Source organism: Phyllobates terribilis, unplaced genomic scaffold (genome assembly GCF_046119375.1).
Source record: "Phyllobates terribilis strain yellow unplaced genomic scaffold, ASM4611937v1 Scaffold_213__1_contigs__length_3403324, whole genome shotgun sequence".
Lineage (NCBI taxonomy): Eukaryota > Metazoa > Chordata > Amphibia > Anura > Dendrobatidae > Phyllobates > Phyllobates terribilis.
Window position 1 is genome coordinate 1,844,301 of NW_027362973.1, and position 13,765 is coordinate 1,858,065.

The 13,765-nt window shown below is 44.8% G+C and overlaps 8 non-coding genes and 1 pseudogene across 8 annotated transcripts; all 9 read left to right on the forward strand.

The window, feature by feature from the left end:
- Positions 1–959: 959 nt before the first annotated feature.
- On the forward strand, positions 960–1,150 carry LOC141213942 (U2 spliceosomal RNA). Its single transcript, XR_012283275.1, has one exon. It is a non-coding gene; the product is annotated as a U2 spliceosomal RNA (small nuclear RNA).
- Positions 1,151–4,103: 2,953 nt separating this feature from the next.
- LOC141214128 (U2 spliceosomal RNA) lies at positions 4,104–4,294 on the forward strand. Its single transcript, XR_012283442.1, has one exon. It is a non-coding gene; the product is annotated as a U2 spliceosomal RNA (small nuclear RNA).
- A 1,115-nt stretch (positions 4,295–5,409) lies between these two features.
- On the forward strand, positions 5,410–5,600 carry LOC141213943 (U2 spliceosomal RNA). The gene has a single exon (XR_012283276.1). It is a non-coding gene; the product is annotated as a U2 spliceosomal RNA (small nuclear RNA).
- Positions 5,601–6,715: 1,115 nt separating this feature from the next.
- On the forward strand, positions 6,716–6,906 carry LOC141213944 (U2 spliceosomal RNA). The gene has a single exon (XR_012283277.1). It is a non-coding gene; the product is annotated as a U2 spliceosomal RNA (small nuclear RNA).
- A 1,115-nt stretch (positions 6,907–8,021) lies between these two features.
- LOC141213997 (U2 spliceosomal RNA) lies at positions 8,022–8,212 on the forward strand. The gene has a single exon (XR_012283328.1). It is a non-coding gene; the product is annotated as a U2 spliceosomal RNA (small nuclear RNA).
- A 1,115-nt stretch (positions 8,213–9,327) lies between these two features.
- On the forward strand, positions 9,328–9,419 carry LOC141214152 (U2 spliceosomal RNA; annotated as a pseudogene).
- Positions 9,420–10,211: 792 nt separating this feature from the next.
- On the forward strand, positions 10,212–10,396 carry LOC141214098 (U2 spliceosomal RNA). The gene has a single exon (XR_012283424.1). It is a non-coding gene; the product is annotated as a U2 spliceosomal RNA (small nuclear RNA).
- A 1,115-nt stretch (positions 10,397–11,511) lies between these two features.
- LOC141213945 (U2 spliceosomal RNA) lies at positions 11,512–11,702 on the forward strand. The gene has a single exon (XR_012283278.1). It is a non-coding gene; the product is annotated as a U2 spliceosomal RNA (small nuclear RNA).
- A 1,115-nt stretch (positions 11,703–12,817) lies between these two features.
- LOC141213947 (U2 spliceosomal RNA) lies at positions 12,818–13,008 on the forward strand. Its single transcript, XR_012283279.1, has one exon. It is a non-coding gene; the product is annotated as a U2 spliceosomal RNA (small nuclear RNA).
- Positions 13,009–13,765: the final 757 nt, after the last annotated feature.

Consider the following 13,765-nt stretch of genomic DNA (forward strand, 5'->3'; position numbering starts at 1 on the left):
ATTTTGGTTCAACTTCAGCAACTGTGCATTGCATTGCCATGTAATGTGATGCAATGCTATCTTTCTAGCTCTCCCTTTTTACTTCCTTTTGGATAAACAGACATATTAGGCAAGCATTTTGGAGCTTTCACCTAAATAACTACAGGTGGTGAGATAAGCTGCACAATATAATTGACCTTTCAGTATATTGTTGCACACACACCATCTATTTAGCAAATGCCCTTGTTATCAACAGCAGCCTTTTAAACTCACCTGAGCTAACAGGTATGTGCGCTGGTTACTCTGCTGCGCTTAAAATTTCTTTTTTGGTTTGCTACAATGCCTTTTCTGAAACGTTGTCTCCTTCTGCTGGAACACTGACTTCTTTCATTTAATGCCTGCAGACTATAAAAGAGAACCCAACCCAAAAAGTTTGGTTGATTAGTCTGTGGCATTCTGTTAAACTGTTGCTTATGGCGGTCTCTGTGAGCTTCTCAGCGACATTCAGCCAGCCAGGTATCCTGCCTGCAGTAGATGGAATGTGGCAATGGAACGCTGGCTGCGCGTGTCATAATAGGCTCTGAGCCTTTATATACCTGTGCACAGCAGCAGCCACCTTCAGTCTGCTGCTGGACAGCCAGCAGCAGCAGCAGCAGGAGAGGTATGTAATCAGGAGCCCTCCTGCTAAGGGTAGACAGCTGCTCGTTCCACCCCACCCCCCGCCTTAATTGGTTCTCCTCCCTTCCAACAGTGTTGAGGCGGGTGGGAACAGCAGGGGGTGAAGGTGCTGTGTTTAAAGAGGTGGAGTTATGCAGATCTAAAACGCGTGGATTGCAGCAGCAGCAAGCCGAAAAGTGCAGGCATGTAAGGGATCTAGAGGTTGACAACATGTCTTCTTAACGGGAGTCCAGGAGCTCATCTCCACAAATGGACTTTTCAGGATCCTTGGGTGGCTCCGTAGTTTGAAACCAATTCTGGTTATCGCTTCTCGGCCTTTTGGCTAAGATCAAGTGTAGTATCTGTTCTTATCAGTTTAATATCTGATACGTCCCCTATCTGGGGACCATATATTAAATGGATTTTTAGAACAGGGAGATGGAAAAAGAGCTTGCTCTGTCCACTCCACGCATTGACCTGGTATTGCAGTATCTCCAGGACCGGTGCACCCCTTCTTTAATGCAGTTTCTAAAATCAGAAAGAATTGAATTCAATGTTTTTTGTTCATTTTGCTTGTTTGTCGGATTTTGGGATGGACTCTTTGGCTTTGCTTTTCTTCTCCTCATTGGATTTTTCATGTTCAAAGTTGCAGAAGCCAGATTACAAGCTCATTTTGGTTCAACTTCAGCAACTGTGCATTGCATTGCCATGTAATGTGATGCAATGCTATCTTTCTAGCTCTCCCTTTTTACTTCCTTTTGGATAAACAGACATATTAGGCAAGCATTTTGGAGCTTTCACCTAAATAACTACAGGTGGTGAGATAAGCTGCACAATATAATTGACCTTTCAGTATATTGTTGCACACACACCATCTATTTAGCAAATGCCCTTGTTATCAACAGCAGCCTTTTAAACTCACCTGAGCTAACAGGTATGTGCGCTGGTTACTCTGCTGCGCTTAAAATTTCTTTTTTGGTTTGCTACAATGCCTTTTCTGAAACGTTGTCTCCTTCTGCTGGAACACTGACTTCTTTCATTTAATGCCTGCAGACTATAAAAGAGAACCCAACCCAAAAAGTTTGGTTGATTAGTCTGTGGCATTCTGTTAAACTGTTGCTTATGGCGGTCTCTGTGAGCTTCTCAGCGACATTCAGCCAGCCAGGTATCCTGCCTGCAGTAGATGGAATGTGGCAATGGAACGCTGGCTGCGCGTGTCATAATAGGCTCTGAGCCTTTATATACCTGTGCACAGCAGCAGCCACCTTCAGTCTGCTGCTGGACAGCCAGCAGCAGCAGCAGCAGGAGAGGTATGTAATCAGGAGCCCTCCTGCTAAGGGTAGACAGCTGCTCGTTCCACCCCACCCCCCGCCTTAATTGGTTCTCCTCCCTTCCAACGGTGTTGAGGCGGGTGGGAACAGCAGGGGGTGAAGGTGCTGTGTTTAAAGAGGTGGAGTTATGCAGATCTAAAACGCGTGGATTGCAGCAGCAGCAAGCCGAAAAGTGCAGGCATGTAAGGGATCTAGAGGTTGACAACATGTCTTCTTAACGGGAGTCCAGGAGCTCATCTCCACAAATGGACTTTTCAGGATCCTTGGGTGGCTCCGTAGTTTGAAACCAATTCTGGTTATCGCTTCTCGGCCTTTTGGCTAAGATCAAGTGCAGTGATCTACCGGTTGCTGCCTTGGTCTTGGCTGAGAGGTGCCTTGGGTACCCGGCTCCTTGGCCTCGGGGGATCGCTGCATGTAGCAGTGCGGCTTCACCCCCTTGCTGCTTTTGGGGAGCCGGATTAGTCCCTGGGCAACGAGGGGCGATCAGCCTGCCTGCTTTTTTTAAGTAGGCGAGGAGGATTTTTGCCACGTTTGGTGTGAAGATATGGACGGGAGAAGTCCAAATATGCTGACCTGTGAAGAGGTCCCAGTTTTTGCAAGACTGAAGAATGCAGTGCGGTTTATTTTTTTGGATCCAGAGAAGAAGAAGTCTGGCTTGTTTTTTTTGGTAGAGAAGATTTTGTTTGGACTATTGGAAGTTCAAATGGAACAAGTTTTGTCTATGTTGGAGTTCCCGAAGAGAGGGATATATGATGTTATTTTTTGTTCAGAAGATATCTTTTCTGACTTTTGGAAGAGAATGGATCTAGTGAAGGAAGATTCGATACTTGAAGGTGTTTTTTTTGTGTCGCATTTTCCTAGGAAGGAAAGGCTAATAGTAATAAGGATGTATAGTCCTTTCATATTGGAAGAAGAGATCATGACCTTTTTATCCCGGTACTGTGAGAAAGTGAGTTCTGCTGGCAAAATGTTTAACCGATATGGTTTTTGGACCACGAGGTGGAGGTTCCTGGTCAAGTTCAAGGAAAGTTCGGATGGTGTTGTGGTACTCCCACCAAGTAGATTCAAAATCGGGACAGTTAATGGAGATATGTTCTTTACAGGTATGCCGAAGTTTTGTAGGCGTTGTAAACAGTATGGCCATGAAAAGGATTCCTGTACATTACAGTGGTGTGCCAAGTGTGAAGAAGTGGGACATAAGGCAGAGAATTGTGAAAAAAGTAAGAAATGTAATCTATGTGGTGGCAGTGGTCATTTATATGATTGCTGTCCTGTCAATAAAAGGGAGGAGAAGTCAGTTGACAAGGAAGATGGAAATGAAGAAGAGTCTGAAGCTGCCCCCCATGATGAAACGGAAGAGAACATATCTCAAAAGAAGGAGGAACAAATAAGAGATATAAGAAAAGAAGGTGATCATATGGAAGAAGATACTGAGAGTGATATCACAGGCGTTGAGATTGAAAATACTAGCTTGGAAGAAGAAGTGGAGGTGGATAGGGAGTCAGAAGATCAGGAGGAAAGTGAGTCCTCCAGTCAGGATGAAAAGGAAGGTGCTGTAAGTAATATGGAAGAGGAGGAGGAGGGTGAAGAAACTAGTGAAGAAGAAAGAGAGGATGTCGCATGTGAAGCCAGAGAAGAAATTGAAGGAGTTTTGTCATCTGGGAAGGACTCTAGTGAAGCAAAGGATGTTTCAGAAAAAAATATGAGGGAGATGGAGGAGAGACAAGAAGTGTTGAAAATGCTAGAGAGTTGTGAAGGGGGGAGTCAGGCTAGTCTAAGGCGCAAAGTGTGGAATAACATTTATAGCGATATGCATCGTTTTTTTTCAACTTACAGAATACCTCAGTCATTGGCTAAAGAGGTAGAAGAAGCTTGGGATGGTCGGTTTCTGGATGGAAGGCTTTTGAATGCCTTGGCAGCATATGGCCTGAAGAGAGGAATGTTGCCTTAAATCGTAATGGTAAAGATTGTAATGTTGTGATGTAAAGAATATGGAATAACTGTATTGTGATAATATAAACGTATATATATAAAATAAGATTGGAAAAATGGATATATGACCCACAATGATGGATAACAACCTAATACCATTTGGAAATCATTGCAAAGCATGAAATGGTAAATATGGGACTTGCAATCTGAGTGGAAAAAAAAAAAAAAAAAAAAAAAAAAAATCTGTTCTTATCAGTTTAATATCTGATACGTCCCCTATCTGGAGACCATATATTAAATGGATTTTTAGAACAGGGAGATGGAAAAAGAGCTTGCTCTGTCCACTCCACGCATTGACCTGGTATTGCAGTATCTCCAGGACCGGTGCACCCCTTCTTTAATGCAGTTTCTAAAATCAGAAAGAATTGAATTCAATGTTTTTTGTTCATTTTGCTTGTTTGTCGGATTTTGGGATGGACTCTTTGGCTTTGCTTTTCTTCTCCTCATTGGATTTTTCATGTTCAAAGTTGCAGAAGCCAGATTACAAGCTCATTTTGGTTCAACTTCAGCAACTGTGCATTGCATTGCCATGTAATGTGATGCAATGCTATCTTTCTAGCTCTCCCTTTTTACTTCCTTTTGGATAAACAGACATATTAGGCAAGCATTTTGGAGCTTTCACCTAAATAACTACAGGTGGTGAGATAAGCTGCACAATATAATTGACCTTTCAGTATATTGTTGCACACACACCATCTATTTAGCAAATGCCCTTGTTATCAACAGCAGCCTTTTAAACTCACCTGAGCTAACAGGTATGTGCGCTGGTTACTCTGCTGCGCTTAAAATTTCTTTTTTGGTTTGCTACAATGCCTTTTCTGAAACGTTGTCTCCTTCTGCTGGAACACTGACTTCTTTCATTTAATGCCTGCAGACTATAAAAGAGAACCCAACCCAAAAAGTTTGGTTGATTAGTCTGTGGCATTCTGTTAAGCTGTTGCTTATGGCGGTCTCTGTGAGCTTCTCAGCGACATTCAGCCAGCCAGGTATCCTGCCTGCAGTAGATGGAATGTGGCAATGGAACGCTGGCTGCGCGTGTCATAATAGGCTCTGAGCCTTTATATACCTGTGCACAGCAGCAGCCACCTTCAGTCTGCTGCTGGACAGCCAGCAGCAGCAGCAGCAGGAGAGGTATGTAATCAGGAGCCCTCCTGCTAAGGGTAGACAGCTGCTCGTTCCACCCCACCCCCCGCCTTAATTGGTTCTCCTCCCTTCCAACGGTGTTGAGGCGGGTGGGAACAGCAGGGGGTGAAGGTGCTGTGTTTAAAGAGGTGGAGTTATGCAGATCTAAAACGCGTGGATTGCAGCAGCAGCAAGCCGAAAAGTGCAGGCATGTAAGGGATCTAGAGGTTGACAACATGTCTTCTTAACGGGAGTCCAGGAGCTCATCTCCACAAATGGACTTTTCAGGATCCTTGGGTGGCTCCGTAGTTTGAAACCAATTCTGGTTATCGCTTCTCGGCCTTTTGGCTAAGATCAAGTGTAGTATCTGTTCTTATCAGTTTAATATCTGATACGTCCCCTATCTGGGGACCATATATTAAATGGATTTTTAGAACAGGGAGATGGAAAAAGAGCTTGCTCTGTCCACTCCACGCATTGACCTGGTATTGCAGTATCTCCAGGACCGGTGCACCCCTTCTTTAATGCAGTTTCTAAAATCAGAAAGAATTGAATTCAATGTTTTTTGTTCATTTTGCTTGTTTGTCGGATTTTGGGATGGACTCTTTGGCTTTGCTTTTCTTCTCCTCATTGGATTTTTCATGTTCAAAGTTGCAGAAGCCAGATTACAAGCTCATTTTGGTTCAACTTCAGCAACTGTGCATTGCATTGCCATGTAATGTGATGCAATGCTATCTTTCTAGCTCTCCCTTTTTACTTCCTTTTGGATAAACAGACATATTAGGCAAGCATTTTGGAGCTTTCACCTAAATAACTACAGGTGGTGAGATAAGCTGCACAATATAATTGACCTTTCAGTATATTGTTGCACACACACCATCTATTTAGCAAATGCCCTTGTTATCAACAGCAGCCTTTTAAACTCACCTGAGCTAACAGGTATGTGCGCTGGTTACTCTGCTGCGCTTAAAATTTCTTTTTTGGTTTGCTACAATGCCTTTTCTGAAACGTTGTCTCCTTCTGCTGGAACACTGACTTCTTTCATTTAATGCCTGCAGACTATAAAAGAGAACCCAACCCAAAAAGTTTGGTTGATTAGTCTGTGGCATTCTGTTAAACTGTTGCTTATGGCGGTCTCTGTGAGCTTCTCAGCGACATTCAGCCAGCCAGGTATCCTGCCTGCAGTAGATGGAATGTGGCAATGGAACGCTGGCTGCGCGTGTCATAATAGGCTCTGAGCCTTTATATACCTGTGCACAGCAGCAGCCACCTTCAGTCTGCTGCTGGACAGCCAGCAGCAGCAGCAGCAGGAGAGGTATGTAATCAGGAGCCCTCCTGCTAAGGGTAGACAGCTGCTCGTTCCACCCCACCCCCCGCCTTAATTGGTTCTCCTCCCTTCCAACGGTGTTGAGGCGGGTGGGAACAGCAGGGGGTGAAGGTGCTGTGTTTAAAGAGGTGGAGTTATGCAGATCTAAAACGCGTGGATTGCAGCAGCAGCAAGCCGAAAAGTGCAGGCATGTAAGGGATCTAGAGGTTGACAACATGTCTTCTTAACGGGAGTCCAGGAGCTCATCTCCACAAATGGACTTTTCAGGATCCTTGGGTGGCTCCGTAGTTTGAAACCAATTCTGGTTATCGCTTCTCGGCCTTTTGGCTAAGATCAAGTGTAGTATCTGTTCTTATCAGTTTAATATCTGATACGTCCCCTATCTGGGGACCATATATTAAATGGATTTTTAGAACAGGGAGATGGAAAAAGAGCTTGCTCTGTCCACTCCACGCATTGACCTGGTATTGCAGTATCTCCAGGACCGGTGCACCCCTTCTTTAATGCAGTTTCTAAAATCAGAAAGAATTGAATTCAATGTTTTTTGTTCATTTTGCTTGTTTGTCGGATTTTGGGATGGACTCTTTGGCTTTGCTTTTCTTCTCCTCATTGGATTTTTCATGTTCAAAGTTGCAGAAGCCAGATTACAAGCTCATTTTGGTTCAACTTCAGCAACTGTGCATTGCATTGCCATGTAATGTGATGCAATGCTATCTTTCTAGCTCTCCCTTTTTACTTCCTTTTGGATAAACAGACATATTAGGCAAGCATTTTGGAGCTTTCACCTAAATAACTACAGGTGGTGAGATAAGCTGCACAATATAATTGACCTTTCAGTATATTGTTGCACACACACCATCTATTTAGCAAATGCCCTTGTTATCAACAGCAGCCTTTTAAACTCACCTGAGCTAACAGGTATGTGCGCTGGTTACTCTGCTGCGCTTAAAATTTCTTTTTTGGTTTGCTACAATGCCTTTTCTGAAACGTTGTCTCCTTCTGCTGGAACACTGACTTCTTTCATTTAATGCCTGCAGACTATAAAAGAGAACCCAACCCAAAAAGTTTGGTTGATTAGTCTGTGGCATTCTGTTAAGCTGTTGCTTATGGCGGTCTCTGTGAGCTTCTCAGCGACATTCAGCCAGCCAGGTATCCTGCCTGCAGTAGATGGAATGTGGCAATGGAACGCTGGCTGCGCGTGTCATAATAGGCTCTGAGCCTTTATATACCTGTGCACAGCAGCAGCCACCTTCAGTCTGCTGCTGGACAGCCAGCAGCAGCAGCAGCAGGAGAGGTATGTAATCAGGAGCCCTAATGCTAAGGGTAGACAGCTGCTCGTTCCACCCCACCCCCCGCCTTAATTGGTTCTCCTCCCTTCCAACGGTGTTGAGGCGGGTGGGAACAGCAGGGGGTGAAGGTGCTGTGTTTAAAGAGGTGGAGTTATGCAGATCTAAAACGCGTGGATTGCAGCAGCAGCAAGCCGAAAAGTGCAGGCATGTAAGGGATCTAGAGGTTGACAACATGTCTTCTTAACGGGAGTCCAGGAGCTCATCTCCACAAATGGACTTTTCAGGATCCTTGGGTGGCTCCGTAGTTTGAAACCAATTCTGGTTATTGCTTCTTGGCCTTTTGGCTAAGATCAAGTGTAGTATCTGTTCTTATCAGTTTAATATCTGATACGTCCCCTATCTGGGGACCATATATTAAATGGATTTTTAGAACAGGGAGATGGAAAAAGAGCTTGCTCTGTCCACTCCACGCATTGACCTGGTATTGCAGTATCTCCAGGACCGGTGCACCCCTTCTTTAATGCAGTTTCTAAAATCAGAAAGAATTGAATTCAATGTTTTTTGTTCATTTTGCTTGTTTGTCGGATTTTGGGATGGACTCTTTGGCTTTGCTTTTCTTCTCCTCATTGGATTTTTCATGTTCAAAGTTGCAGAAGCCAGATTACAAGCTCATTTTGGTTCAACTTCAGCAACTGTGCATTGCATTGCCATGTAATGTGATGCAATGCTATCTTTCTAGCTCTCCCTTTTTACTTCCTTTTGGATAAACAGACATATTAGGCAAGCATTTTGGAGCTTTCACCTAAATAACTACAGGTGGTGAGATAAGCTGCACAATATAATTGACCTTTCAGTATATTGTTGCACACACACCATCTATTTAGCAAATGCCCTTGTTATCAACAGCAGCCTTTTAAACTCACCTGAGCTAACAGGTATGTGCGCTGGTTACTCTGCTGCGCTTAAAATTTCTTTTTTGGTTTGCTACAATGCCTTTTCTGAAACGTTGTCTCCTTCTGCTGGAACACTGACTTCTTTCATTTAATGCCTGCAGACTATAAAAGAGAACCCAACCCAAAAAGTTTGGTTGATTAGTCTGTGGCATTCTGTTAAACTGTTGCTTATGGCGGTCTCTGTGAGCTTCTCAGCGACATTCAGCCAGCCAGGTATCCTGCCTGCAGTAGATGGAATGTGGCAATGGAACGCTGGCTGCGCGTGTCATAATAGGCTCTGAGCCTTTATATACCTGTGCACAGCAGCAGCCACCTTCAGTCTGCTGCTGGACAGCCAGCAGCAGCAGCAGCAGGAGAGGTATGTAATCAGGAGCCCTCCTGCTAAGGGTAGACAGCTGCTCGTTCCACCCCACCCCCCGCCTTAATTGGTTCTCCTCCCTTCCAACGGTGTTGAGGCGGGTGGGAACAGCAGGGGGTGAAGGTGCTGTGTTTAAAGAGGTGGAGTTATGCAGATCTAAAACGCGTGGATTGCAGCAGCAGCAAGCCGAAAAGTGCAGGCATGTAAGGGATCTAGAGGTTGACAACATGTCTTCTTAACGGGAGTCCAGGAGCTCATCTCCACAAATGGACTTTTCAGGATCCTTGGGTGGCTCCATAGTTTGAAACCAATTCTGGTTATCGCTTCTCGGCCTTTTGGCTAAGATCAAGTGTAGTATCTTTCGAAAAGGCGGTTTTGGATGTTGGCCGCCCTAGTAGATTGATACATTATGCACACTGGGGTTTAGGCACTTGTTAGTACGCCAGTTGGCTAATATAGTCATCTGGTGGAAAGCATGGCCCCCCAGGATCGACGCCATTGGGCCGGGGAAGATCGAAAGCCCGAAGTGTGAAGTGCCCCAGGAGTGGTGACCCTGGGGTGCCTTAACTCACTGGGATTGGGAACCCCACTTGAGTTTATGGCACATTTGCACTAGCACTTCAATATTTCTTTCTTCACACACACCCTTATTCCGGGCCTTCTGGCCTTAGGATGGGGAATTTTTCAATTCCCGGTCGAAGGTCCGGGCAGTATTATACTGTGAAACCTTCACTATTTATTTAATTTTTTTTGTCACTGTGTGTCCACTTTTTCACGTGTGTCCACGTCCTTACTAGGATTTTGTCGGGATGCGGTTCCCTTACGGGTTCCTCTCTTGGCAGGTCTAGGGGGGGAGTGTGTGGCCATCAGGTTCCGCTCCCCCCTGAACCCCCCTGACTCTCCTCTTTCGGGAGGAGAGCATTGTTGTCTCCCCTCTTCCGGGAGGGGAGCACAGTCTTTGGCTCCCAGTGCCTTGCTCGGGTGAGAACTCGGGCAGGTATTGGGGGTAAGATTGGGTCGCCTCTGGCTCCGGCTGGAGGTGGCTATTTGTCCCTGTTCCTCGCTGTGGCCTTCTGGCTCGGAGGGACGGGGAATGGTTTGGGGGACCCTTCTCCTTTTGGAGAGGGTTTCAAGAAGACCAGCATCCTAGTGCACTTTTTTTGTGGCACTTGTCACTTTTTTAAGCGCACTCGGGTTTTGTACACGAATTCGGGCTTTCGATAAAAAAAAAAAAATCTGTTCTTATCAGTTTAATATCTGATACGTCCCCTATCTGGGGACCATATATTAAATGGATTTTTAGAACAGGGAGATGGAAAAAGAGCTTGCTCTGTCCACTCCACGCATTGACCTGGTATTGCAGTATCTCCAGGACCGGTGCACCCCTTCTTTAATGCAGTTTCTAAAATCAGAAAGAATTGAATTCAATGTTTTTTGTTCATTTTGCTTGTTTGTCGGATTTTGGGATGGACTCTTTGGCTTTGCTTTTCTTCTCCTCATTGGATTTTTCATGTTCAAAGTTGCAGAAGCCAGATTACAAGCTCATTTTGGTTCAACTTCAGCAACTGTGCATTGCATTGCCATGTAATGTGATGCAATGCTATCTTTCTAGCTCTCCCTTTTTACTTCCTTTTGGATAAACAGACATATTAGGCAAGCATTTTGGAGCTTTCACCTAAATAACTACAGGTGGTGAGATAAGCTGCACAATATAATTGACCTTTCAGTATATTGTTGCACACACACCATCTATTTAGCAAATGCCCTTGTTATCAACAGCAGCCTTTTAAACTCACCTGAGCTAACAGGTATGTGCGCTGGTTACTCTGCTGCGCTTAAAATTTCTTTTTTGGTTTGCTACAATGCCTTTTCTGAAACGTTGTCTCCTTCTGCTGGAACACTGACTTCTTTCATTTAATGCCTGCAGACTATAAAAGAGAACCCAACCCAAAAAGTTTGGTTGATTAGTCTGTGGCATTCTGTTAAACTGTTGCTTATGGCGGTCTCTGTGAGCTTCTCAGCGACATTCAGCCAGCCAGGTATCCTGCCTGCAGTAGATGGAATGTGGCAATGGAACGCTGGCTGCGCGTGTCATAATAGGCTCTGAGCCTTTATATACCTGTGCACAGCAGCAGCCACCTTCAGTCTGCTGCTGGACAGCCAGCAGCAGCAGCAGCAGGAGAGGTATGTAATCAGGAGCCCTCCTGCTAAGGGTAGACAGCTGCTCGTTCCACCCCACCCCCCGCCTTAATTGGTTCTCCTCCCTTCCAACGGTGTTGAGGCGGGTGGGAACAGCAGGGGGTGAAGGTGCTGTGTTTAAAGAGGTGGAGTTATGCAGATCTAAAACGCGTGGATTGCAGCAGCAGCAAGCCGAAAAGTGCAGGCATGTAAGGGATCTAGAGGTTGACAACATGTCTTCTTAACGGGAGTCCAGGAGCTCATCTCCACAAATGGACTTTTCAGGATCCTTGGGTGGCTCCGTAGTTTGAAACCAATTCTGGTTATCGCTTCTCGGCCTTTTGGCTAAGATCAAGTGTAGTATCTGTTCTTATCAGTTTAATATCTGATACGTCCCCTATCTGGGGACCATATATTAAATGGATTTTTAGAACAGGGAGATGGAAAAAGAGCTTGCTCTGTCCACTCCACGCATTGACCTGGTATTGCAGTATCTCCAGGACCGGTGCACCCCTTCTTTAATGCAGTTTCTAAAATCAGAAAGAATTGAATTCAATGTTTTTTGTTCATTTTGCTTGTTTGTCGGATTTTGGGATGGACTCTTTGGCTTTGCTTTTCTTCTCCTCATTGGATTTTTCATGTTCAAAGTTGCAGAAGCCAGATTACAAGCTCATTTTGGTTCAACTTCAGCAACTGTGCATTGCATTGCCATGTAATGTGATGCAATGCTATCTTTCTAGCTCTCCCTTTTTACTTCCTTTTGGATAAACAGACATATTAGGCAAGCATTTTGGAGCTTTCACCTAAATAACTACAGGTGGTGAGATAAGCTGCACAATATAATTGACCTTTCAGTATATTGTTGCACACACACCATCTATTTAGCAAATGCCCTTGTTATCAACAGCAGCCTTTTAAACTCACCTGAGCTAACAGGTATGTGCGCTGGTTACTCTGCTGCGCTTAAAATTTCTTTTTTGGTTTGCTACAATGCCTTTTCTGAAACGTTGTCTCCTTCTGCTGGAACACTGACTTCTTTCATTTAATGCCTGCAGACTATAAAAGAGAACCCAACCCAAAAAGTTTGGTTGATTAGTCTGTGGCATTCTGTTAAACTGTTGCTTATGGCGGTCTCTGTGAGCTTCTCAGCGACATTCAGCCAGCCAGGTATCCTGCCTGCAGTAGATGGAATGTGGCAATGGAACGCTGGCTGCGCGTGTCATAATAGGCTCTGAGCCTTTATATACCTGTGCACAGCAGCAGCCACCTTCAGTCTGCTGCTGGACAGCCAGCAGCAGCAGCAGCAGGAGAGGTATGTAATCAGGAGCCCTCCTGCTAAGGGTAGACAGCTGCTCGTTCCACCCCACCCCCCGCCTTAATTGGTTCTCCTCCCTTCCAACGGTGTTGAGGCGGGTGGGAACAGCAGGGGGTGAAGGTGCTGTGTTTAAAGAGGTGGAGTTATGCAGATCTAAAACGCGTGGATTGCAGCAGCAGCAAGCCGAAAAGTGCAGGCATGTAAGGGATCTAGAGGTTGACAACATGTCTTCTTAACGGGAGTCCAGGAGCTCATCTCCACAAATGGACTTTTCAGGATCCTTGGGTGGCTCCGTAGTTTGAAACCAATTCTGGTTATCGCTTCTCGGCCTTTTGGCTAAGATCAAGTGTAGTATCTGTTCTTATCAGTTTAATATCTGATACGTCCCCTATCTGGGGACCATATATTAAATGGATTTTTAGAACAGGGAGATGGAAAAAGAGCTTGCTCTGTCCACTCCACGCATTGACCTGGTATTGCAGTATCTCCAGGACCGGTGCACCCCTTCTTTAATGCAGTTTCTAAAATCAGAAAGAATTGAATTCAATGTTTTTTGTTCATTTTGCTTGTTTGTCGGATTTTGGGATGGACTCTTTGGCTTTGCTTTTCTTCTCCTCATTGGATTTTTCATGTTCAAAGTTGCAGAAGCCAGATTACAAGCTCATTTTGGTTCAACTTCAGCAACTGTGCATTGCATTGCCATGTAATGTGATGCAATGCTATCTTTCTAGCTCTCCCTTTTTACTTCCTTTTGGATAAACAGACATATTAGGCAAGCATTTTGGAGCTTTCACCTAAATAACTACAGGTGGTGAGATAAGCTGCACAATATAATTGACCTTTCAGTATATTGTTGCACACACACCATCTATTTAGCAAATGCCCTTGTTATCAACAGCAGCCTTTTAAACTCACCTGAGCTAACAGGTATGTGCGCTGGTTACTCTGCTGCGCTTAAAATTTCTTTTTTGGTTTGCTACAATGCCTTTTCTGAAACGTTGTCTCCCTCTGCTGGAACACTGACTTCTTTCATTTAATGCCTGCAGACTATAAAAGAGAACCCAACCCAAAAAGTTTGGTTGATTAGTCTGTGGCATTCTGTTAAACTGTTGCTTATGGCGGTCTCTGTGAGCTTCTCAGCGACATTCAGCCAGCCAGGTATCCTGCCTGCAGTAGATGGATTGTGGCAATGGAACGCTGGCTGCGCGTGTCATAATAGGCTCTGAGCCTTTATATACCTGTGCACAGCAGCAGCCACCTTCAG